The following is a 25246-nucleotide window of genomic DNA, read 5'->3' on the forward strand; positions in this document are numbered from 1 at the left end:
GTTCTTCAATGCCAAAACTACTGCACTTTATTCATTTTTGGAAAACAGGCAGGAAGTCTACAATGTAATCGAGATCCTGCCTTGGGCTCCCCTTCCAGATTCTAAAATAGAATTCAGATCAGAAACTGCAGAAGTGGTCTCAATAAAACTGTCGTCAAGGGCATCCTGCTTCTTTGAGGGTAGACTTGATAGCGTGCCCATAACTCTTACAGAGCCACAGGCTCATCCCTAAACTACTCTTCAGCCTATTGTAAAAGGAAAGATACTCAACCCCATTCCTCACTCAGAGCAAAAAGACCACGCTCTGTCACCAAGTCATCTGAACTTGCTCCAGTTTGTAAGTGGTAATTGCCACAAAACTACCACAAAGAATCGTAAGAGATGCCTCATCTAAAGACATGAAGAGAAACTCAATGGTGAAGTCTACCCAAGTATGACACCCTCAGAAAAGGACCTGACCATCAAGATCTGCTATCTGCTTCTGAATGCTGTTGTCTACTTTTACTGATCACTGGCTCTCAAGGTTGAAGCTGCATGAAAACCCCACTAGCCCAGTTTAAGTGGTTTGCAATCATTCCCAGGCTCTTAATTCATCATGAACTCGTAGATGTTTTCAGGCTCCTGTGGTTCCTTCTAAGCATTAGTCCATAGAAACATAGACCAGGTATTAGGCAGAAACCCTGGCATCAGAAAGGGGCCAGCTTGCCAGCATTTGAAGTGCAGATGAATGATTTGATTTGGTTATGCTGTTTAAAGCTCTAAGTGCAGGGAACACCTTGCACAGCCAGAAACCATGCTTTTTGTTTATAGGTCAAATGACTAGCCACTTAGAAGATCATAAAGATCATATTTGGATTTGGCCATCTCTTGCTGACATTCCTTCTGTGTTTGTAAACACTGCTGACTTTGACCTCAATCTCTCACAAATCCATGACCAACACCAAACAGCCACAAAGGAGCTGCAGAACATAATGTGATTCTGTAATGCAAAACAGGATGCCTTGCTAAATGTGCAGGACTGTAGAGAATTCCTGACATAATCCTTCCTTCATCTTTTATGATAATCATTTCCATCTTCAGGACACACGCAAACAGTGCTCCCTTGGACACTGCTTCTGGAGGCTAGACTGAGATCCCTCCTGTTAGATGAACTGCATATGATAGGGCACTGGGGCAAGGAGCATGTGAGCAAGACACAGTATTTCCTGCAAAAGCAGAAACAAGCAAAGAAAAGTCGGAGACTGATTAGCTGGGGAGATGCTTCTGCAGAGGGAAAATGTGTAAAACAGCAGCCATTCTCCCCAACACTCAGAAATCAGCTCCAGTCATAACTTATCTGCATATGCATTTAACGGACATTTATTGAGTGCTTACTATGTACCTTAAGTGTCCTGTATGGGAAAGGACCATTTGTGAGTAAAAAAGATTATGACTTAAAATTAATTGGTAATCTCACATTTTTAATAATCATGCCAAACAAAGCACCTCACTGAGCATCGAAATAGAGTCTACACAGTGGACAGGGAGTGTTTGTTTAAAATATAGTTACTGTTTTTAAATAGGTTCAAAACGATAGAACATTGGGAAGGGGAAAATGGAAAGAGCCTAAGTGGATCAAGTAAACAAAGGAAAAAGAGTTGGATCCCAAATTCTCACCTAGGCAGTACCTTGTGGAAATGCAGTCTAGAACCAACTCTTTCCAATTTCAATTGTCAAGATACATGAATGGCTTTTCCCTAGGCAGTGAGATATGTAAAGCACATGTATCTTTTATTAAAAACCCCTGTCTACAGTTGTGAGGAAACCAAGTAAGTAGGCACAAGACTAAGGTCTGGAGTTCAGTACCTTCAATCCTATACCTGGTGGACTTGAAGGAGAATTTCACCGTTATGTCACTTACACGGTACTGCAAAAACCTGTGAGAAACTACTATATGTAAAATAGATAACAAGGACCTACTGTATAGCACAGGGAACTGTATTCAGTATCTTGTAGTAAACTTTAGTGGAAAAGAATCTAAAAAAGAATATGTGTGTGTGTGTGTGTGTGTGTTTACGTATAATTGAATTACTTTGCTGTACACCTGAAACTAACACAACACTGTAAATCAACTACACTTTAATAAAAGTAAATTAATTTTAAAAATGAATAAAAAATAGAAAAAAAACTTGAGAAAAGTGAAGGAGATTTTCTGATCTAGGACAGGTATAGAGTCATGGTATAGAATCGCAGGCACATTTTTAAATACAATTGTTACTATGTGGGATGAGAGAATTTCAAATCAGTCAAATAAATAACCATTTCTTGAATTTGTTGGTGGGTCATAATAGCAACAAGTATAGTCCAAAACAATATAAAGGGGCAGGGGGAGTGGAGGCTTCAAACCTAAGAAAGAACATGATAATAACATGATAATAAATGCCTATTTCTGCTGAACCCAACTGTACACAGTGATTTTCATCATACATTATTTTACTTTTTCCTTATAAGCAATCTTGTGAACTAGACATTATTACGTTTTTTGGTAGATAGGAAACAAGACTGATGGATAGCAAGCCTTCTTGCCTTAAATCTCACAGATTCCACACTTAAAATTCAAGCTTCTGACTGTAAGACCAGTGCTCCTTCCCTTATAATGAATGAGTCATTGAAGGTGTATCTGGGGATGGCGTAGTAAAATATTGATAACAGTTCAGGGAAACACACAATGCAGAAATAGCATTTTTTACCTTTATATAGCCATAATATTACTTAATCCTGGTTTGTTGAGGATTTTAAAACACCCAGTAAAAACCACCTAAGGACAGTGGTACATCTGCAAACTAGTACTCTAGTGTGAGATATTTTCTCAAGAAGGAAACCTTACATCAGTATATCTGAATGACTATGCAACCTGCAAAAGGTTCAGAGAAAACTCACTCCCCAGGTGTTGGGAAACCTAATCTAATCCAAGACTTAGACTACAGATGCTTTGCTCAAACTTCTTATCTGTATCTTTGTGTTTGTGTCTGAAAGTGTTAAATATTACCCTAGGAACTTCACATACTTTACTTTTTCATGGCAACTACTATGTCCCAGATGTTAGAAAGAACAAAACTGAAGATGCTGTTGTCTTAGTATGGAAATGCAACTCTTTAGACGTTCACAATATGAAACCTACCAAACAATGAATCACCAGGCTTTGCAGGTGATATTTTTTCCATTTCCTTCACTGGTAATTTACTGAGCCCATTTTACACAAGGAGAAAACAGAAGTCCAAGCAAGATAATGGCTTTGGGTGAGAATTTGTGACAGGAGTGTCAGCTGAACAAAACCCTGCAGATAATACTCCATTATCAACATATCTTTTCAGAACACTAGATTCAGAAAGTTATACAGCTAAAAAGAAAGACATGCACTTGAGAGTAACCAGTTGATTTGATTCTTTTTGTTTTCATTGGAGGAAATCCTAAAATTAAATGTGATGACTTTGTGAAAAAGGAAAAGCTAAGCATAAGCTGAACCTAAAATAAGATAGCTCTTCGGATGAGAAGCCTCTTCAATGTTCTTACAAAGAGTATGTCCCAAGACTGCTAAAATGAATAACTAAAATTCAGTTAAGGTTAGCAAATTTATAGTAAATATGGGCCATGCCCAAGGAATTGTGCTAGGTACAAGTCAGGGGAAGAAATGATTCAAAGTTTAAGATTCATGTATTGCCTTTGAGGAACACATAATCTATACAGAAGTGAATATCTTCTTTTTGTTATTCTCCTCTCTTCCAGTAAAAAGATGAAATAACACATAATCAGACCAATTCTGAGTTCATCTGGCACAAAATGGAGCTAAGACCTAATGGGTAAAGTCTGAATAAATGATGTGTCGAGTACCGGAAAAAATCAATTACAAAGTTTATTTAACTAGGATAAGACTTTTAAAATTCTGCTTCCAGTTTCCACATTTAAGGTGTTGCAAATAGCATATGCCAGATCTTTCCTCATACAAGGAAACAGCTAAAAACTTTAAGCTTGTTGTTCAAGTAGAAACTTTAGTCGATCAAATTTAATTTAATCATCAATCAAATAATAATTACACAATTAAAAAACAAAAGGCAAGGAAGAGAGATACAGGCATCCACCAAGTTAACGTATTGCTAAGAATGTCTAGGTGACCTCATAATGACTAAATGGCTTTTCTCAGCTTGTAATTCAGCTGTTTAAGATTGATTCCTATTTATATGAAATTATGTCATCACAAATACTCTGTTCAGATTTAGAACTTGTCTCAAAAAACTCAGATTTTCACTCCAGTTAAAGAAAGAGGAAATATATAACTAAAGCCAATTGTTTAATCTACCATTTGAGATGAGATGTGGAATTAAAATTTGAATAAAATCCAACTATCATAGCAATATTACATCAGTAGCTAAGTTGTAATGACAACCAAGACAAAGAAGGTTAAAAATGTTCTGAGGAAACCTATACCCGCCTACAGAACTGTAGACACCATGTAGGAAAGTCTTAGCAGGGGACAGGAGGAAGGCATCAAGTTGGAAGCTATGGAGAGTGTCAAAGACTCAGGACACAAGATTCTTCCTCTTAAAGAGTTTACAATCCATTTGAGAATAAAAGATACATATGTGAAATGACCAGAAGGACATCTGTGCAGAGCAAAGGTGAGGTGGGGAGGGGAAAAGAGGCAGGGAAAATACAATCAGTGGCTTCTGTATTCTCTCTCCTTCAAGAATATCACTGAAACTCAAAAATCGAGGACCAGTGGTAGAAGGCTCTCGGGAATTTGAGAAGGAAAAGAGTTCAAAATCTATTAATAGACATGCATTTTCCTGTGGAACCCGGGAATAGATTATCATAATAGTAAGCACTAAATAAATGGATATCAATTACTACCACTATTATTATTGCTCTTAGAAATTGTTTTTACACAGAGAACTATATTCAATATCTTGTAGTATTGATAATGGAAAAGAATATGAAAACGAACATATGTATATATGTGTATGACTGAAACATTATGCTGTACACCAGAAATTAACACATTGTAACTAACTATACTTCAATTTAAAAAAATTGTTTTTAGGTTGCTATATATTAATTATAGAGAGTAACTTCATAGACCCCCACTAATAGTTTCTAATTTAAATATGTAATTTTTAGTGGTAGGGGATAGGTAGGGTAACCACATGCCCCAGTTAGCTGAGACAGTCTGGGTTTGCACACGCTGTCCCAGCTTAATTGCAATTGAGTCCTCTTTAATTCTCATAAGTAAGTATCCTGATTTGAATGATAAATAACATGCTAACTTGGTTATAGGATAGATTAAGAAATCTCCAGGGGAACCCACTCTGTCGCTACTAATGAATAGCCTTTCCAAAGCAGCACCGTGAGAGGGTCCAAGGGCAAGGGCAGACTTTCCAGAACACAAACTTAGAGTCAGAGTTCCTCCCACGCTCAAACTCTCCCTGATCCAGTAAGCATGAGTATCCAGAAGGAGGCAAATAAAACTCCACCTATAACTAAAGTGGAGGACAGACAAATCTGATATCAAGAGTTGGCCTCTGGCATAGCAGGTTTCACCAAGTAAGAGAAGAAATCACACAACCCAGGTCAACCCATGATTCTCTTCTCACTCCCTGAATCACTGAACTGGTGGTGTATCAACCAGAACCTCAGCTTAAGCTGTGATAGAAGAATCCAAAAAGCATCCCAATAACAGTGAAGGAAATCCAAGAAGACCTCACCAATAATCTTTGGAGGCAAATTCCAAATTTTGGTGACACCCTGTCCCAGAATTGTTTACCTCAAAACAACAGTAATAATACAAAATAGGATGGTGTGAAGAGCTAAGGTTTTAAAGTAATTAACCACAAATAATTCAAGTCAACTTAAAACAGCATCTGCTTTATATTCTCAAGGAAATGCAGGGACACATGAAATCTGTGAAATAAGAGAGAAGATGAGAAGACAAATGACTGAAATGAAACAGAAGGGGGTTAGGAGGCATGGGAAAAAATTTTAAGGCTATGTGAGAAATAGAAGATTTTAAGGAAACAAAAATAATTTAGTATTAACTTTAAAATGAACACAGAAGCAGTAAAAATCAGAATTAATCCTAAAAAAGTAAAATCAGTGATAAAGAAGGCAGGATTATGGAGCTCTCTGTGAGTGGTAAGAAATGGACAAGAAGATTAAGTTGACAAGAGTGTAGACTATGAACAGGAAAATTGACACAGGAGATCTAACCAGTGCATAACAAGGCAAATGGAGGACTGAATAATAAAAAATACAAAAGAAGAAAACTTTACTGAAATGAGAAAAGTCTAATTATAAGAATTAAAATACTTCACCATGAGTCAGATAAATTTAATGAAAAGAAAATAAACAGAGTTTGGTGAAAATTATACATTTTAAGGAAAAATAAATAATTCTAACATCATTAAGACAGGAAAAAACATTTATCTATTAAAAAATCAGAGTTTTTCCATGACATTAAATGCTAGAACACCATACAGTGGCAACATTTGATACAAAACGGTTCTGACCCAAGATTTTTCAATTAGCAACATAAAAAGCTTCTCACATATATACAAATTTACAATTATACCATTCACATGGCACATTTTCTCCTTTAAGTTTATATTAAAAATGAATAAAACTAAAGAATCAGAAAACATAAAAATAGCTATTAAATGACTTCTGGTAACATAGAAAGCATTTATACACAAAGCTAATTTAAATGATATACGTCATACTGAAAGCAATATTTTAACAATAATTAACATAAGCAAAGGGTTTCAATCATAAATTCACTTAAACTGCAAAATGGGTTAAAGGATATTTAAAGCAATTAAAAGTAGATATTTTCCTCATCATTTTTATATGAACAACCATGTGTGTTATTTGATTTCTGGTTGTTAAAGTTAAATTCTAGATAAATTAAAATAGGATATAAAGCCTTAAATTATTAAAAACAAATGAAGTTTGTATGGCAAAATATTGGTAACAAAGAAAAAATCAAAAAAAGCAAAAAGAAATATAAAGTAACAGAAATGAGAACAAAAACAGTTATGACAACAATGGATAAACAATTATAATAATAGTTAGAATAGTTTATAATAATTATAAAAATAACACTCAGAATGGGACGAAATTCCAACATTAGAGTTTATATAGTCTAAAGAGAAATATACATAACAGTTTGAGAAATTTTAAAGTAATCATATAAAAAAAGAGATACACAGTTACTGCAAACTAAAATACAACAGATCACAATATTTACATCAAATGAAGTAAAATTCAAATTAAAACACTTTTATGAGGGAAAATTGCATCATTTTGTATTAATAAATGGTACATTTCTTAATAAGTATATGTCATTAGTGTTAATATGCTAAATACTTAAGAAAGACAAATACAAAAATCTGTCTAATTAATGCACTTCTTGATGGAAAAAACAGGCAAAAATAAATAAGAATGTAAACAATCTGAATTATATAACTGAAAAGTTTTCTATAAGAAATATTTACCAAACTTAATACTCTATTAACAGAAAATGCACCTCCTTTCAAGCGTCCAGGTAACAATTACAAAAAAATTGACCCTGTAGCACATGAAAAAGAAAACCTTAATTCCTAAAAGGAGAAATTATATATTACATTCCCTGACCATCGTGAAATAAACCAAAATTATTAATCATGCACAAGCAAATAAAAATGCCAGAATCCCTCTTTGTAACCTAAAATTCTATACCAAGTCAAACTATAAATCACAAATAAGGGCAAAATATAGATATATGCAAATATATGAAAAAGAAGGAAGATTCCAAGGAGTTATATGAGACCCACTGTCCAGAAAACTGAGAGTTAACATAAGAAAGAAGACAGCCTGAAATCCAAGGAAACCAATAAAGAGAAATCCAGAATGACTGCTGGACAACAGGCCTTGAAAGCAATTATTCTAAATTAGAACAGTTGGCTCCAAATAAACAGGAAATTATAAACCCCAAATATTTTGATTCAGTCTTGTTTAAAATTACCGGTGAAACCGTATGTCATGAGGCAAAATGGTATTTAAACTAGAACCATGAAAGCAAAAAAGATTGTTGACACAGCTATTTGTTTTACAAATGAAGGAGAAGGCTGAAATTTTTACACAGAGGAACAAAAGCTGTAGCCAAGTGGGTGAAGTTTCTGTATAATTTAATTTATACTTTTTTGTATCTTGTCACCAAGGAATTCAGTTTTTATCAAGTCTGTTTACCAAGAGGGAAAAAGCTTCCAATCATTTTCAAATAATCATCTCCCATAGACTGTAACCTGTGACCTAAGTTTATTATTGAAAACTGCACTTGTTGGAATGTTTTATCCTTAAAAATTGAATTTGCTCACCAATCTTATGATAATTAATTCACCAACTATAAATCTTTTTAGAAATAATCTAACTAGTATAAAAGCTATAAATTCTCTTGCAAATTAAAAAACATGTTTTAAGATTTTCATACAAGACATTTTGCCAATAGAATAGATTTTACATCAGATTCGTTTTTAAAATACAAAGCAAAATCTTTCACAGCCCCCAAAAATGTATTAAAAGGAGTGGATTCCAAGTTAAAGACAGGATAACTAAAGGGCTGAATAAAATTAGTGCATAGGAAAGAAAGTATATTTTTTCTCCCAAAAGAAAAAAAAATGACAGGCAGGAATTCAAGGAAAAATACAATTGTGTAAGAAAGTCCTGGTTCTATTATGAAGTAAACTAAAAAGTGAACTAATCGTGAACATTCAACAGAAAGCAGAAAAAGGTCAAACTTTGGACTTGGATATTTGTAATCTGGTGAGATGGGTGTAACGGTGGCCACATAGAGAGGGAAATAAAACACTAGCACACTCCTTGGCTCCGTGGTGAACATTTACATAGTTCAAATATTATATAAAAACACATACATCTTGGGTTCAAATTACAGAATACATTGATAAGAAATCACTCAGAAATTACATTCTGAATAAATTTTGAATTTAATTTTAATGTAAAATTAAAGATATAACTGATAACGTACGGGAAATGAAAAGAAAGAAGAGTAGGGCGTATTACTGTGTCTATTCCAATCTATGAGCCAAGAAGTATACATCCAAGTATAATGTGAAAGGTATAATATAAACTGATTAAAGTGGCAAAAAGAACTGTCAAAAACTGGAATAGAGTCCTCAGTCCAATATTTTGGTCCTCCAGTGTAATGACCACTTACCTTCCTTACACTGAGGCAAAGGCTGCTGGTTGACAAGTCCCATCCACAGTCACGGAGCTCTCAGACTTTCCTTCTACGTTCACTTGCAGGTGTGCATGGACAACCAAGGCTCACTAGAAATTTGAGGAAAATCTGCAACACAAAGAGGAAGGCCGACAGGAAGAAATTAATATGAACTCTAGAGAAATGGAGAAATCCAGATAAATTAGGGAACTAATTTTAATTAGCATCCTTGGAGTCAAAATAATATTTTAGCCTTAAAATTTTAAAATATACAAATAATAACAACCAGAGGAAAATAAAGATCTTTTAAAATTTAACAAAGTGAGATAAAAAATAATTTAAAGTTAAAAGATAAAGTTAAATAAATCTCCCAAAAGCAGAACTAAAAGATTAAAATGCAGAAAATATAGGAGGGGATGTTGGTGGAAGAGAGCTAAGCTACAAAGAAGTTCAATCCAGATACACAGAAAACCAATCCATAAAAGAAGAAACTCAAAGAAGAGTAATTCATAAAAGAAACAGTTACTAAATTTCTCAGCGTTAAAGGGTAACTTATCCTCAAAATGGGGTGATTCACCAAGTTCTGAGTAAGATAAAACAAGAGAGACCTACACTTAGGCAATTCATTATGCACTTTCAAAATACCAAGGTTAAAGGCAATATCCAGATAACTTCCAGAGAGAAACAAAAAAGACTGTCTACAGAAGGAGTAATAAAAAAACCCCTTAATAATAGCAATATTCTCCCTTGAGAGGTATGGCGTCATGACACTGGAAAATCACTAAGAAAAAAAATTAATCATCCCACAGTACTGGCTCTCTGGTGAAACTTACATACAAATAACTTATCTGAAGTTTTGTTTTTCACTAAAACATAGAAAATAATCTTGCTTGCAGAGTAGCATCTGCCTTGGTAATGTCAAATATGCTGGAGAGAAGATGGGAGGTAGAATGTGGAAGGAATATGGAAGGCAGGGTAAGGATGGGAACATCCTCTCCATACAACGTGGGAGTCAAGGGATACCACATCATAGATGGAACCAGAAACACAGATTCAAGTAAAAGTGAAAAACAAAGGAATTAAAATTGTGAAATAAGTCTATTATCAGGAGCGAGAAGGGAAATATGGGGTCAAGTATGAAACAACCAAATCCGTATCTATTACAGCAGGGAGTCAAGAGATCGTGTCTAATGTTGACAAGTCAAGAAACAGATATACAATATATTATTTAGAAGAATGGAGGTAACCACTGAAGAAATTAAATTAATTAAAATAGTGGCCTCTGCAGAGCAGGACAGAAAGCAGGGGACTGTGGTTTATCTACACTTTGTTTTAGACAGACAGATAATATTTTATCTTGATGTATCAAGGGACAGTGGTATAATTAGTATTTAGATTTAGGGAAATCCTTAAAAGAACAGGCTGAGCAGTTATTTGCCATGTATAAGACAGGGGAAAGAACTACTGGAAGGAAGGAGGCAGGGAAGTTCCTGGGGTTCACAGAGAGAAGAGGAAAGCTAGTGAGGAAAGCCCACGTCGTATGTGGGCCTCAGGCAGGACCCTTGGAAGGCTTAATGGGGCTCAGTTAGCCCTACCCTAAGGGCTTCTCCGGACCCCACCTAATAAATTCTCAAAAGGCTCACAATGATTCAAGTAATTTCAAGTAGTTCATTTGAACGTCTATACTTTCATCTCCATGGGCAACTAGGACACTGGTTTTTTAAAAAAGTTTTTAAGGGGTAAGAAAATTGACCAGATGAACTTGCATCACACCTTAATGTGGTCAATATGATTTATATTTTATTTCAGGGATAAAAATAAAAAATTTAAAATATTACACAAGGAGCCCATAAAAGCATAATGCCAAAGTCCCATTCACACAGGTAAAACAACCTACATGAAAAACTTCCTGCACTCTGTGAGAGGAGACCGCACAAATGACAAGACGTGCTGTTACAATAAAGTCATGAGTGGCTTTTCTTTTAATTTACAATATAATCTTAAAGTTCTTCTGGAAAAGTAAATATGCCAAGAATGCCTGGGTAAATGATTTCTGCCTCACAGAACAAGGATGCTATGCATTTTTAAAATTATTCAACTCCCTGTGATTTAACATCATGCCCTTGTTTGGGGGATTTGTATATGTTTATAGCAATCCCCAGCTAAGTGACCTTGGTTTACAGTAGATTCTTAGGAGGCAATGCTGACTTTACACTGAGCAAGATTCTTCCAAATTCATAGTCTCATTACAACATGAGATGTGGATAAACTGCACTTACTTAATGGGCTCAGAGTTTAAATATTTAGTTTGTGAACTAGATGCCTGCAGAAGGTCAACTTATATATGCTGGAGGACAGAGAAGGCCTTGTTTGAACAAACCTAAAATGTGCAAATTTGTTTGTCAATATACCCCAAATCTCCTCCAAATAATGGGAGTTTAAGAGCTTATGAATCAACCCAAACAGCGTGCTGATGATCATCTGACAGATTGTGTGGGAAATTGAGTTTACTTCAAATTTATGAACTGATGGAGCTATTCCTTATAATGATTAACAATGAGTCATAGAAGAAACCAAGGGTCATTCTCAGGCACATGTGCCTAATGTCAGGTGTGGAGAGAGTGAGAACAGTTGTAGAAGAAGGAAAGGTCTCATGACAGTCTGTTAGCTAATTTTCATTTTTAAAGTGAAGACACAGATTGGAAAAATTTTAAGGCAAACTTGGTACCTTAAACATCTCCAAAATGGGTGCTTTGTGAAAAGCCTAGGTCACAATCCCCAAAAGATTATTATTAATATAAGAAAGCAATAACTCAGAGGAAGCTGTAATAATATCACAATATGTTTACTTAATTTGGGGACTCAGAATAGAAGTGCAGGGGCAGAGGGTAGCTGCGTACATTGCTCTGATAATTGATGTTTTTACCTGAAAAACACATCATATACACATTCCAAGGCCCAGATGTGAAACACTTCAAAAAGTACATAAAAAATAACTAAAGCAAAGGTAATAGTAGAGGGTTAAATAGAAAAGAGACACAGAACCAATCTTCCAAAAATGATTTTGTAATGCAGTCAATGACAATCATGTTTAAAAAGAGGAATTCATAAAATGAATAATATTCACTCAGAGTTCTTCCAACAATGATTTGTCCAACAAATGTTTGAGCATCTGCCATATGCAGAGACCATGTTAAGCACCCTAAAAGTGTTATCTCATTCCAGCATCACAAGAATCCTATGAGAAGTAAATATTGTTATTTTTCATATTTTATAGCTAAGGAAACCAAACATAGTGTGAAAAATCTATCCAAGTTCACACAGCTGATTGTTGGAACTGGGATTTAAATCCATGTATTCTGGGACTAGGAACAGAGGGTTGACTGCTAAGCTGAAAACAACATCAGATAAAATTCATTCTATTCAATGATTAAAAGTTTTAAAAATCAAAATAAACATAATACAAAAATTTCTATTCCAAGAATTCTATTTTTTAAATAAAAATTTTTTTATTTTAAAATTTTCTATTAGTAAACTATCTTGGTTAATTATACCTGTAGTATGACCAGAAATGATCCAATGGTCCTTCTTTTTGCAAAGAGATATACCTAAGAACTATCAATCTGACCATAATTATTAAGTTACTATTTCTACATTTCTGTACCTAACAGGGACACAGTGTTCAGCCTTAAAATTAGATACTACAGAGAACAAATATACACATAAGAGATGTTTACAATCTAAAGTAAAGGAAGACTGATATATATAAAATGATTAGAAATTACACTGAGAATAACTGTCTGAATGATTCTGCCTAACCAACTGGTGAATGCTCTGAATACAAATAGCTCTTGGTATTAAACAGCAATTTCAAAGTGTGGTTCAAGAAAACCTAGGGGTCCCCAGGACCCTTTCAAGATGTCAAGATCAAAAACATTTTTATAATAGTGTTTTATCTCATTCTGTCATGAGTGTCCACAGGCGTTTTCCACTATCATGTGCTTAGAATGTGAACTCCTAACTTTTCCCACTCCAGCAAAATGGTAATTCTCTGGGAAAGACCACAGCTCAGTGGCCTGGAACCATGGGACAGAATTTCAAAGTCTGTTAAACTGTCCCTGCATAGCTCTGCACACAGAACCTTCCAAATTTGAGGTGGTCAATGTTCCTATCTTCTACATTGAGCATCCATCAGAATCACCGGGAGGCTTGCTGAAACACCCATTGCCCACTCCCAGATACCCTGGTTCCAGAGGTCGGAGTGAGTCCTGGGAGTCACTGTTCTCAGCTGTAGACTCTGACTCCTGTCCAACTGGAGGGGTTTCTGAACCAAGTGTGTGACACATTCTCCCCTTTTTAACTGCCTATGGTTTGTCCTCATACATTGCTCTTCAAAGACTCTCTACCTGGGTAAACTGCGCTCCAACAAGTACTCATGGAAAAGCTTTTGAACACTTGGCATTAAAGATTCTTTCTAGATGTTCACACATTGGAAATGTCAGCCAAAGTTGGAAATTTTAGTCTCAAAATGATTCATTGGAATGGCACAATTATGCAGGTGAAGCCCTTGGAGCATAAGCAAGTATCTTAGAGCTGCCCTCAATACTGCTTCAGCCAGTTAAAGAGGTTAAGTGTTTTAAATAAAAATATTATCTGTAACTGCTAAAAATATGCCTTTCACAATACTCTAAGGCGTGAGCTGCACCCGCCAGAATCCCACGAGGCGGAGAGGACTTTGAAGGCCTGTTGTCTTAAGGGAAAGCTTGCCAGTACCCTGACAGAATTAGGAAGTCCTCCTTGAGCTGCCTTCCAGACACAAGCACACACAAAGGAAGGCTTCAGCTGAAATCGTAAAGAAATAAAAGTCAAGTGAGGAAAGTGGAACATTAAATCTTAGAATTGGCAAGTAGCAACACTTTGCAACCTTGAAGATATTACTGAACTAAGAATTGCATTCCGCAAAACTGCAAATTTGACAACTAAATGCGCCCCCATCCTTCAAAGGTGAAGATTTTACCTGGAAAAATCTAAAATGCTTTTATTTAACCAAGGTTAATAAGCAAGCACTAGAGTCATATATAGCCAAATCCTGGAGTGGGGAGGGGAAAATAACCTGCAGAAAAGAGGGAAGAGAGAATGTAGTGTGGTAGCAGGACACTTTAACACTCTTTGGATGGGCTGTAGTTAACAGCCATTTCCTTTGTGTCTCTCTTTAGATATTTAGCATTTCCACCCAGAGATCTTCCTTCCCTAAACAGTATCAGGCTTCTGTGAAGCTGTTAGCATTAATGTGACAACATTTTACCTACTCCTTATATTTATCGTCTCTCAGATGTGGACTTCTCAACTGTTTCTAAATCAGGAACTTCACAAGGATTCCAGAGCCTCTCATGCCTTGTCCATTCAGTTCATCCAAGTTTATTCAACAGGAAACTGTAGGGTGCCTGTCCTTTATCACATTCTGCATTAGAATCAACTCTCCGTGAGTCAGATCAGCTCATTCACATAGCGATTCCCCCAAATAAACACCTTTCCAGAGTTCCAGCAACATCCTTGTCTAGAAATATTTTTAGAGTTTTTTTCTCTCCCCTGGATATTCACTTTCCTATGGTGCAGTCCAATGCTCCAGAGCACGCATTCATGTTTGTACTTTGTCTGAGTAAATTCTTGAAAAGAGCCTTGCTGAGATTTATATTATTTGTATACAAGTGATGCATTTGATGGGAAAGACCTCTACAGACCTGGGTGCCTCTAGCCCCTTTTCAGAAAATAACAGAGAAATCATCCTAGTGTAAATTTCACATCCTTAGGTCTGTTCCAGCAGTGCATTTCCAGTTGAATGGTTTGAACTTCTAGGCCATAAAGGAAAAACACTTGAATTTAAAAGAGAGGGACAGATTTAAAAAAAAAAAAAAAAAGGAGAAAAAAGTCCAATTGCAACAAAACAAAGGAGGAAGTTGCTTGAAATTGAGGAAAGCATGAAAGGAGGCAAGGCGAGAGATGGAGAAGAGGCAATAAGGCTGGGTGACAAGGAGCCTTTTTAAAACAATGCAGCCCCTTCTTCCTGTCCCTGCTGTGCAAAGCGCCATGGACTCTTCTAGGAGGTTGCTCTCCATGGGCACACCCATTATCAGGATTCCAAACCATCTGTCTGGCCCAGCCTTTGGCATTCCTGTCCTTGTGGGACAGAGGAAAGACAGACAGAATGCATGGGCTGGAGGAGGCGATGCATGCCAGAGAGGCCTGCAAGGATTGGAGGAAACAGACCACACGGCCCCCAGAGCCAGACACCTGTGTAAACTGCAGGAAGCTGAGAGAAGCCCAGCTGAGCTGATGGAGACTCCACATGCATGTGGCTGCAGGAGGCAAAGCCACGGAGACAAAGGCAGGCAGGCGTGTGTGGTGTGCATGCACACACACACACACACAGTCAGGGCAGTGAATAGAGGCAGACAGATCCGGAAAGCAGCAGGGAAACACTGTGAGGGAAAAAGAAATATTAAGACATGGAAAATTACCCCCCAAAAAAGTGTCTAAAGGAATATGAATACTTCTAAATGCCTTTAATATTGTGTTTTCATAGAAATTTATTTGCCATATGAAAAAAAGTATAAATAACACCTTTCACTGGGTTAAGAGCACCCAATTAATTTAACTTAATAAGCTGTCAACTATCTAAACAGATGGGAGTTCACGTAAAAAATACATCTAGGTGTTTCGTAAAATCCACGTGCCCAGGCTCCACCCAAGACCTACTGAATCAGAATTCCCAGGCATGAGGGCTGAAGTGTGGAGGACTGATGTCCACTCCAGCCTAGGAGCACCTGAGAGGTGGGGAGTGGCTCCCATTCCACTGTGAGGAATGCAGACCCTGTCTCTGGGAAATGAAACTACTCACCTGCTCTGTGCTTCAAAGGACACACCTCCAGTGCACACCCAAACACAGAGAGGGAAACAGTGATAAACATCCTGAAATTTGAATTCTTAGAAAAAGAATATACAACACCAAGGACATTCATAAATGCTCTAATCTATTATCATTAGGATGTAGTACTTATCACTTATTTAAGCACATTTATTCTCATTTTCTTGGTACCCATGAGCATGGTACAAGCTAGTGTTTCCCAAAGTATGTTCCACAGAATGCTAATCCCCCAAGAGGCTTCTGGAGAAAAAAGTTTCAGGAGATTGAGAATTGCTAGTTATCTTCCCTAGCATTCCCACACATACACCAACCGCCACCATCCAATGAATACTAGTGTTTTTTAAAGCCTATTTACTTATGCAACCACAAAATCAATTTTTGATGTAGTGTCTAAGAGTATCATGGGGAACCAGTATTACAAGGAACTCACTTTAAAAAGGCATTAAAATCGTGTATAAAGTAGCTGGTCACCGACCACAGCTTCACTTTTTTTAAAAAAAGAGGCAAAGCCAGTGATTTGCAAAACTATAAAATTACAAAGCCTATGTTAAAAGCAGGTATATTGACTGGCATTCAGTATTTTCCATACTCTTAAGTTCCTAAAATACTTTAGGTGAAGATCAAACTAAATTATTTTCTGATCTACCAAAAAAACAAAACAAAGGAACAAAAATGAAACCTTTTTGAGGAATTTGGGCTAAACCCAGCTCACAGGCCTATCAGACAGGAGACCACTTGTGGCTAATCTATAATCTACGGAAGGAGTAAGCTGGATGCGCCTCTTCTCAGCTGGTCAGGATGCCCTGACATTCGGTTGCAGTCTGGTCCCGTATTATCCCTTGCACAGAGTCAGCTCACAAGGAGAATGACTAGAGGTAGATCAAATTAGCTATTTGATGAAAACATGGGGTTGATTCATTATGGCGTAATTCACCAGCTCACACACATGTTACATAAGCAAAGCTAAGCTTGATAGAAAGGCCTTCGGAGAGCCCCTGAAGGAGGGGCAAACCTGGTTTCAGAAAGGACAAAGGATGTGAAACAAAAGTCTCATGAGGGGAACTGGGAAGATGGAAAGCTAACAAGAAAGGTAAGAATATACCATCTTTTATTTCTAGACCTAGTGAGCAAAGAGAGAAAACTCCACAAGGCATTCCTGATTGCACACAAACTTGGTACTGTAAAATGAGCAAGTAGAATAGCTTTCTTCAAGTCGGACTTTGTATCATGGAGGGTGGCTTTTAGACATGGTTTTGGAGCAAATGGTTGCTAGGAAATATGACAGAACGAGGAAACAGACTGAGTGATATTTGGGGTGTGTGCGTGACCGGGCGGGGTGGGCTAGATGATCTAATGTAACTAAATGTAACTAAATACATTTCTTGTCTCATTGATTTGGCATCGGTTCTAGGTCTTCATTTTGAAATTTCCAAAGCACACCTCTCTAACTTGGTTTTAGAATACGAAACCTGATATGCATTCTTTCAAAACACACTGTCTGTACTGCAGATGATGACGGTGGCGAGAGAAGACAACTCAGCAAGAAAATAATAAAAATTTCCACTGGGTGGTTTATCAGGGCAAGATTTTGTTCCCTAAGTCTGTTTTCTTCTCAGTAGAAACAGGTGTGGCTTTATTCTGAGGTAAAAACATCGAGTCATTTTCTAACAGTGACAAAGCCGTGTCCTGTTGCTTGTTGGGTCCCACTGCTGTCTTTCCTCACACCGTTCCCCTGTCCCACCCTTGAATAGTTCAGCATAGTACTAAGCCAGAAGTTGGGGGAGTCAGAGCAGAGCAGCTGGCTCCTCTGGGTGCTAAGAAAAATAACCTCCGCCACTGCCACCACCACCATCCCCTCAGTAATGGAAATGAGATTTTTTTTTTTTTGAGGCACCTCTCTGTGAAATATGCCACAGACATGTATGGACCTGCACGAAATTCTCCTGTGTGGCTTCGCTGAGCCTCAGTAGAGTCCTTGTTAAAGAGAAAAAAAAAAGTTATTATTACTTTTGAATTGACTGGGTTACTCAGACTGATGTTTTAGGAGAGTGAGAGTATATATTGGATGAAAGTATGTATTGATTTAGATAATATTTGTTTGGAAAATGTTATTAATGGTAACAAACAGATCATAAAGAAGTATGTCTAGGATGATCCTGTTTGGTTACAATGAATATTATTTTTTTATTGAAAAATATACTGTAGGTAACAGTCTGCTAAAATGATGATCTCAATGTATCAGTTTGATTGAGGCATCAATAGCATAGATTCAGAATGAGTATGAGACAGGCTTCCACAATTATTGATTTTATAAATGAAATGGTCAAGTACCAGTTTTATAATTCTAGGTCACTTGCCAAAGGTCATTTGCCTTCAATCACATTAAAGACATGAAGGGGTGGGGGTAATGAAGAGGGTTTTCAGGATGATACCACTGTAGAGAGCTGCTGTTGCACCAGGGTTAGGAAGTGCCTCCTCCTTTACCTCCAGTCTTGTGAGGATGGACTGTCATGGGATTACTCAGAGAGCTTTGCATACATTCTTTACTTGGGGAAACACAGAAGAACTAGCACACATTGAGAGCGTTAAAATAACTCCTTAGCAATGGGATGGAGATAGCTGCCTGTGAATTAGTATATAGTCCTAGAGTTTGTTGGGAAAAAACATACATGAATGTTTCTCATGAACCAAAGGTGAACCACATGTGACAGCAAGCTACAAAGGGTTGTCTTGGGTCTTTTAAAATAAAAGTAGCTAGAGGGACAGGGGAACTGAGTACCGAGAAACTGAAGACAGACAGGTGTATTCCTACATGCTGTGGAAGTAGTTGCAAATATCCACCCCAAATAGAACTGCATGGGGTCTCCAGTCATATGAATCTCTTGAATAACTAGCAAGAACCTAAAAAAAGGGAGTCAGCTTTAACTAGAGTGACCAAACTAGGACATTTTTGACAGGGAAAATGGGTACTTATTAATATGTATTCTGGGACAATAAATATAAGCCAGCATTGTCCCAAGCAAACTGTAAAGAATTATTATCCTTATTTTTGTCATCTGCCACTAAAGCAGCCTCATGCCAATGACAACAGCACTTGCTGTTTAAGACTGTGCTCCTGGCTAGACCACGTAGAGATGAGAAATCTTGTGAGAAAAGGATAAACTACAAGCAAGAAGAGAGAAAAGGATAAACTACAAGCAAGAAGAAAGAAAAGAACTACTTTCCCCATTCCCAGGAGTTAACTAGTTTTCTGTTATTTAATTTTGAAATTTAAGGGGGTTTTAAGCTTGTCTTTTGTTCCTAATTTCTAATTTTACTGCAGTATTGAGAAAACAGTCCATATAATATTGATTTACTGAGGCTTTTTAATGATTTAATATAAAGTATACTTCCATAAATGCAGCAATGTATGCTTGAAAACAAGTATTATCTATTTGCTGGGATAGACTACATATATGTATGACATATACATATATTACATACATACATATAAAATACACATATGTACATATGATATACACATATATATTATCTAGGAGCTAACATTTACTAATTGTATTGTTTTGGAATTTCAAAAAAGCTGTGCTTATTTGTTAACTATCTTGATCTATCATTTCCTAAAAAGGATATATTAAAACCTCCAGCTGAAAGTGCTCACTGATTTCTCTCTGCAGTTCTGTCATTTGTTGCTTGGTATATTTTGAGACTATTTTGTTAGGGGCATATACGTTAATGACAGATATTGCATACAGAAAGTCTTAAAAGTAGCCAGGGAAACACATGGAGTTCTTTCAAAGGAATAATAAATAGACTGGCAGATGACTTCCCCATAACAATAATGGAAGCCACAGATTAAATATATTCAAAGTCCTGAAAAAAAAGTTTCAACTTAGAATTTTATTTCCGTGAAATTGTCTTTCAAGATGAAGATAAAGTAAACGAATATTTAAAAATTAAGACTGAGGAAGTCTGATACCAGAGTCCCTTAATTAGAGGATATTCTAAAGATGTATCCCCAGCAGAGTGATAGCACTCCTAGATAAAAGGCCTTAGACGCGAGAAAAAAATAAACAGCAAAGAAAGTAGTCAATAAATGGGTGAACCGAAACAAATGTTGGGAATATTAAACAATGGAAATAGGATCATTTAGGGTTATACAAAAGAGAGCACAAAAATGTATTATTACAATAGTATTTGTTGTTGGAAGATAAAATAACATCAAGAGATAAAGTATTACAAGATTCTTGTATTATTCAGGAAGATACTAAAATACTGACTAAAGTAAATGTCTTATAAGTTAAAAATTAAGGTTAAAAATCTCTGGGGTAACTAATGAAAGAATTGAAACATGAAATATCATCTCCAAATTAGCAAAGAAAGAAGGATTGAGAAAAATATTCAATCATCCAAAAGAAAGAAAAAGAGGTGGAAAAAATTAGAAGAGTTGAGAAAATAGGGAGCAAAAAGTTAGAAGATAAAAATTAGAGAGAAATCAAAGTTGAAGAAGGAGGAAATTGGAAGGATAACATATCAATGAAACTGAAAAAAGAAAAGCAATAGTGAAAAAAATCAACAAAGCTGGTCCTTCAAAAATATCATAAAACTGGTAAACCACTAGTAAGATTGACAAAGAAAAAAGGAGAGAAGATATATTTACAAAGCTCAAAAATGAAATAAAGGTCATCAATACAGACCCTGATAAGGGAATACTATGAACAACTCTATACAAATAAATTTAGATAAAGTGTGCCAACTTAAGTTAAAATGTGCTAGAAAAGTACAAACTATCACAGCTTGCCGAGAGGAAATAGATAATTTGAATAAACCTGTAACTTTTAAAGAAACTGAGTTCATAGTTTTAAAACTCCCCCCAAACAAACTTCCAGGTCCAGATGGTTTCACAGTAGAATTCTACTCAATATTTAAATAATAATTAACATCCATTCTACACAATCTTCCAAAAATAAAAGGAGTTCTCCTGAATTCATTCAATGAACTCTTTAGTACCTTGAAACCAAAAACAAATAAAAATGGTCCAAAAAACAAAACAAAACAAAAAATAATAGATCAATATCCCTCATGAGTATAGATGCCAACATTCTTAAAATATTAGCAAAGATAATTGAGCAACATATGAAAAGGATTATACACCAATGCCAAATGGGGTTTATCCAGGAATGTAAGGCTGGTTCATTATTTGAAAATCAATCAGTGTAATCCACCATATTAACAGGCTAAGAGGAAAACTCCCATGATAATATCAACAAGTGCCAAAAAAGCATTTGACAAAATTCAATACCTATACATGATAAAAATTTTCAGGAAAATAACAGAGGGAACACCCTCAATTTGAGAAAGAGCATCTATCAAAAAGCCTACAGCTAAAATTATGCTTAATGTTACAGGACAGAATGCTTTCCTCCTAAGACTGGGGAAAAAGGAAGGATGTCTGCTCTTGTCACTTATTCACCACAGTGCTAGAAGTTCTTTACAGTGCAATAGGCAATAAAAGAAAATAAAAAGCACACAGATATAAAAGGCAAAAATAATACTTCCCCTATTTCCAGAAGACATGATTGTCTACATAGAAAATTCAAACGAAACTTTTTAAGAAAATACTCTAATGAGAAAGTTCAGAAATGAGGCAAGATACAAGATAAATAAAAATTAATTGTATCTCTGTACATTAGCAATGAACACATAGACACCAAAATTAAAAATACAATACCATTTATAGTCACTCAAAACAAATGGACTTCTAGGTTTCTAAGTCTAACAAAATAGGTATAGGAATTATATGCTGAAAACTGAGAGAAATCAAAGAAGATCTAAGTAAGTGGAGAAATATTCCTTGTTTGTAGATTGGAAAACTCAGTATAGTAAAGATGTTAATTCTCCCCAAATTAATATATGTTTAATGCAATCCCTATGAAGATCTTGGTCAAAAAAATTTTGTTGATACAGACAATATTATTCTGAACTTTACATAGAAAGCTAAAGAAACTTAATAGCTAAAACAATTTTGCAAAAGAAGAATAAAGAGAAAAGAATCACTTTACCTGATCTTAAGAATTATTATATAGCTATAATAAACACTATGTGGTATTGAAAGAAGCACAGATACACAGGTTAATGGAACAGAATAGAGAACCCAGAAATAGACTTGTACAAGAATAGCCAACTGATTATTGACAAAGATGCAAAAGCAATTCGATGGAGGAATGACTGTCTTTTCAATAAATGGTGCTAGAGCAATTGAATATCTGTAGGCAAAGAAATAAATATCAACCAAAACCACAAATGTTACATGAAAATTAACTCAAAATGGATCATAAAATTAAATATAAAACATAAAACTATAACACTTTTCAAAGATAACATAGGATAAAATCTTCTTGATGGCGGACTTGATGAAGAGCTTTTAGACATAATACCAACAGCATGACCCATTAAAGAAAAAAATTAGTAAATTAGATTTCATCAAAATTAAAGTATCTGTTCACCAAAAGACCCTGTTAAGAGGATAAAAAGACAAGCTACAGACTAGGAGAAAATATGCAAATAATGTATCTGACAAAGGATTAGAATATATAAAGAACTCCCAAACTCAACAATAAAAAATCAATCCAATTAGAAAATGGGCAAAAGTCATAAAGAGAAAGTTCATTGAAGAGGACGCAGCAATAGTGAATACATATACATGAAAAATGTTTATTACTGGTCATTAGGGAAATGAAAATTAAGATTGTAATGAGATATCACTGTACATCTATTAGAACAGCTAAAATTAAAGGTAATGACAATGCCAAATGCTGGAGAGAAAGTAGATCTCTTAATACATATCTGCTAAGATATAGTTTGGAAATTTCTATAAGAACTAAACATATACTTCCCATATACGTCAGAAATTTCACTCCTGAACATTTATTCCAGAGAAATGAAAACCTGTATCTGCACCAAAATCGATATATGACTGTTCATAGCACAGTTATTTGTAATAGTCAAAATATCTTTCAATAGATGGATGGCTAAACTATGATACATCCATGCCACAGAGTACTATTCAGTAATAAAAAGGAAAAAAACTACTGATGTACACAACAACTTGCATGGATCTCAAGGTCATTATGCTGAGTGAAAAAAAGAGACAATCTCCAAAGATTGCATTTTATATGGTTCTATTTACATAACACTCTCAAATGATAAAATTATAGAGATAGAAGAACAATTAGTGGTGGCCTGGGTTAGGGATGGTAGAGGGAGAGGAGGAAAGGGGATGTGATGAGATTTTTTATTGTGGTGTAATAGTATCTTTACTGTGGTGCTGGTTACACAAATCCACATATGTGATAAAATGCCCAGAACTATGCTCACATGTATCAGTGTCAAATTGCTGCTTTTGGTATTTTGCTTGTACTTATATTAGATCCGACCAATGGGGGAAACTATGGTAAAGGGTACAGGGGACCTCTCTGTGCTACTTTTGCAATTTGTGACTCTATAATTATTTGAAAATTAAAAGTTAAAAAAAGTCATGAGAAGGATAAACTCTGAAGTAACAACCATATAAACTTTAAATCAACTTTGATCCCAGATTTAAGAAGAGTATGAGTAAATATGAAGAAAATGTCAGTGAAGAATGAGTTATCCCAATCATACATTTCCCCCAACAGGTTAAATTTTTTTTTAAAGAAGGCTTTAAGGAAATAATTTCTTATTTTTTAATTCTATGGATGCTACCTTTTATAAATAAAAATATTTTTGAAATAATTTACTAATCACTTTTTTTGGTATTTTTTAAGTCATAAGCAGTTTTCTTGCAAAAGAAACCTATACATACCTGTCAATTTTAGTACCTTAATAGCTACCCAACAAGCGCTTAACATACAGAAGATGCATCCATTATGAGAAGCAAGAAATATCACCCATCCCTTCTGGTATCAGCAACTTGTCACTGCTGAACAACAGTGCTCACATCACTGAGGGCTGTGAACACTTTTCGCATGCATCCTGAGTAAGATGGAATGACTTAAGTACAAATACAACATATTATAAACAATGTCTTACAGAAAAGTCATAAATTAAACCAAAGTATTTTACAGAATACAAACACCTTAAAGGTTGCCTCCATTTAAGTTCTCTTTCCCTCTATCCAGCAAGGCAGCTGGGTATCTTTGGGCCTGATGGTATCTCTCTTAGCATGGATGGGACACAGATGAGGACCTTCAAGTAAACCCACCTGGTACGTTTCACTAGCATCCAGTCAGTTTCAAAATCCTGGGCCATTTCCCTCACCCACTTCTGGAAAGGCAGCTTCTGGATCAGAAGCTCAGTTGACTTCTGGGAACCATGAGTCTCGAAACACAAGGGTCCTGGGTGTGGGGAGGTGAGATTTTATCACACCACCAGTAGAGAGGGCTCTTTTCCGAGACCCTTAGAGGCCAGCTGTTTGTGGGCGCTTTCCCACCCGTGGATACATGAGCAGTATGCCTGGTTCACACCTGATGCTAAGTCTTAGGTCACTTCTCCAGCCACAGCACGGCTTCTGCTGTCCATTGAAGAACCAGTCGTGAGCCAAGGAAAGAAGCTCTTCCGAAGAACAAGCAAACCACTCTGCATTCTACTAATCTTTTTTAATAGTTGAAGGTAACAGAGCGTTAAGATTTATCCAAGTTAAGTATCCTAAGAAAGTTACTTTTAGAAAACAAGTGACTGAGGAAAAAATTTTGTGTAGTATACTTCTGAGCACTAAAAGATTAGTAATAGTTAATAAATGTGACACTTCTGTGTATTTTTGTATATCCATTTCAGGACACGCAGACAGTACCGCAAGTCTTTTTTTAAAGTGTGACAGACAGACCCAGAGATTAATGATGAATTCAACTCTGCATCTGCTTTACTTGGCTGCCAAGAGACTTCGGGGTGTCACACAGCAAACTTAGTGAATCTGATTGAAGAAATATTTATAGAGCGAAACAGTTGAGAAAAAGATTGTGTAATTATCACTGTCACTGAAACAAACATGGTGACAGCTATGAATGATTTAGGGAGAAGCCCCAAGCTTACGATGTTGTGTT

The 25246-nt window shown here is 35.9% G+C and overlaps 1 long non-coding RNA gene across 2 annotated transcripts in view; it reads right to left on the minus strand.

The window, feature by feature from the left end:
* LOC116664277 overlaps positions 1 to 25246 on the minus strand; it is a 173342-nt gene that overhangs the window by 73096 nt on the left and 75000 nt on the right. The window contains exons 1-2 of one of the 2 annotated variants that reach the window (XR_004320711.1): positions 9857 to 9985; positions 9242 to 9373 (exon numbers count right to left, since the gene is read on the minus strand). This is a non-coding gene — a long non-coding RNA (uncharacterized LOC116664277). Of the gene's footprint in view, positions 1 to 9241; positions 9374 to 9856; positions 9986 to 25246 lie in introns of those variants that run through there. The other variant, XR_004320710.1, reaches the window with a different exon arrangement.

This window comes from Camelus ferus, chromosome 6, assembly GCF_009834535.1.
Source record: "Camelus ferus isolate YT-003-E chromosome 6, BCGSAC_Cfer_1.0, whole genome shotgun sequence".
Lineage (NCBI taxonomy): Eukaryota > Metazoa > Chordata > Mammalia > Artiodactyla > Camelidae > Camelus > Camelus ferus.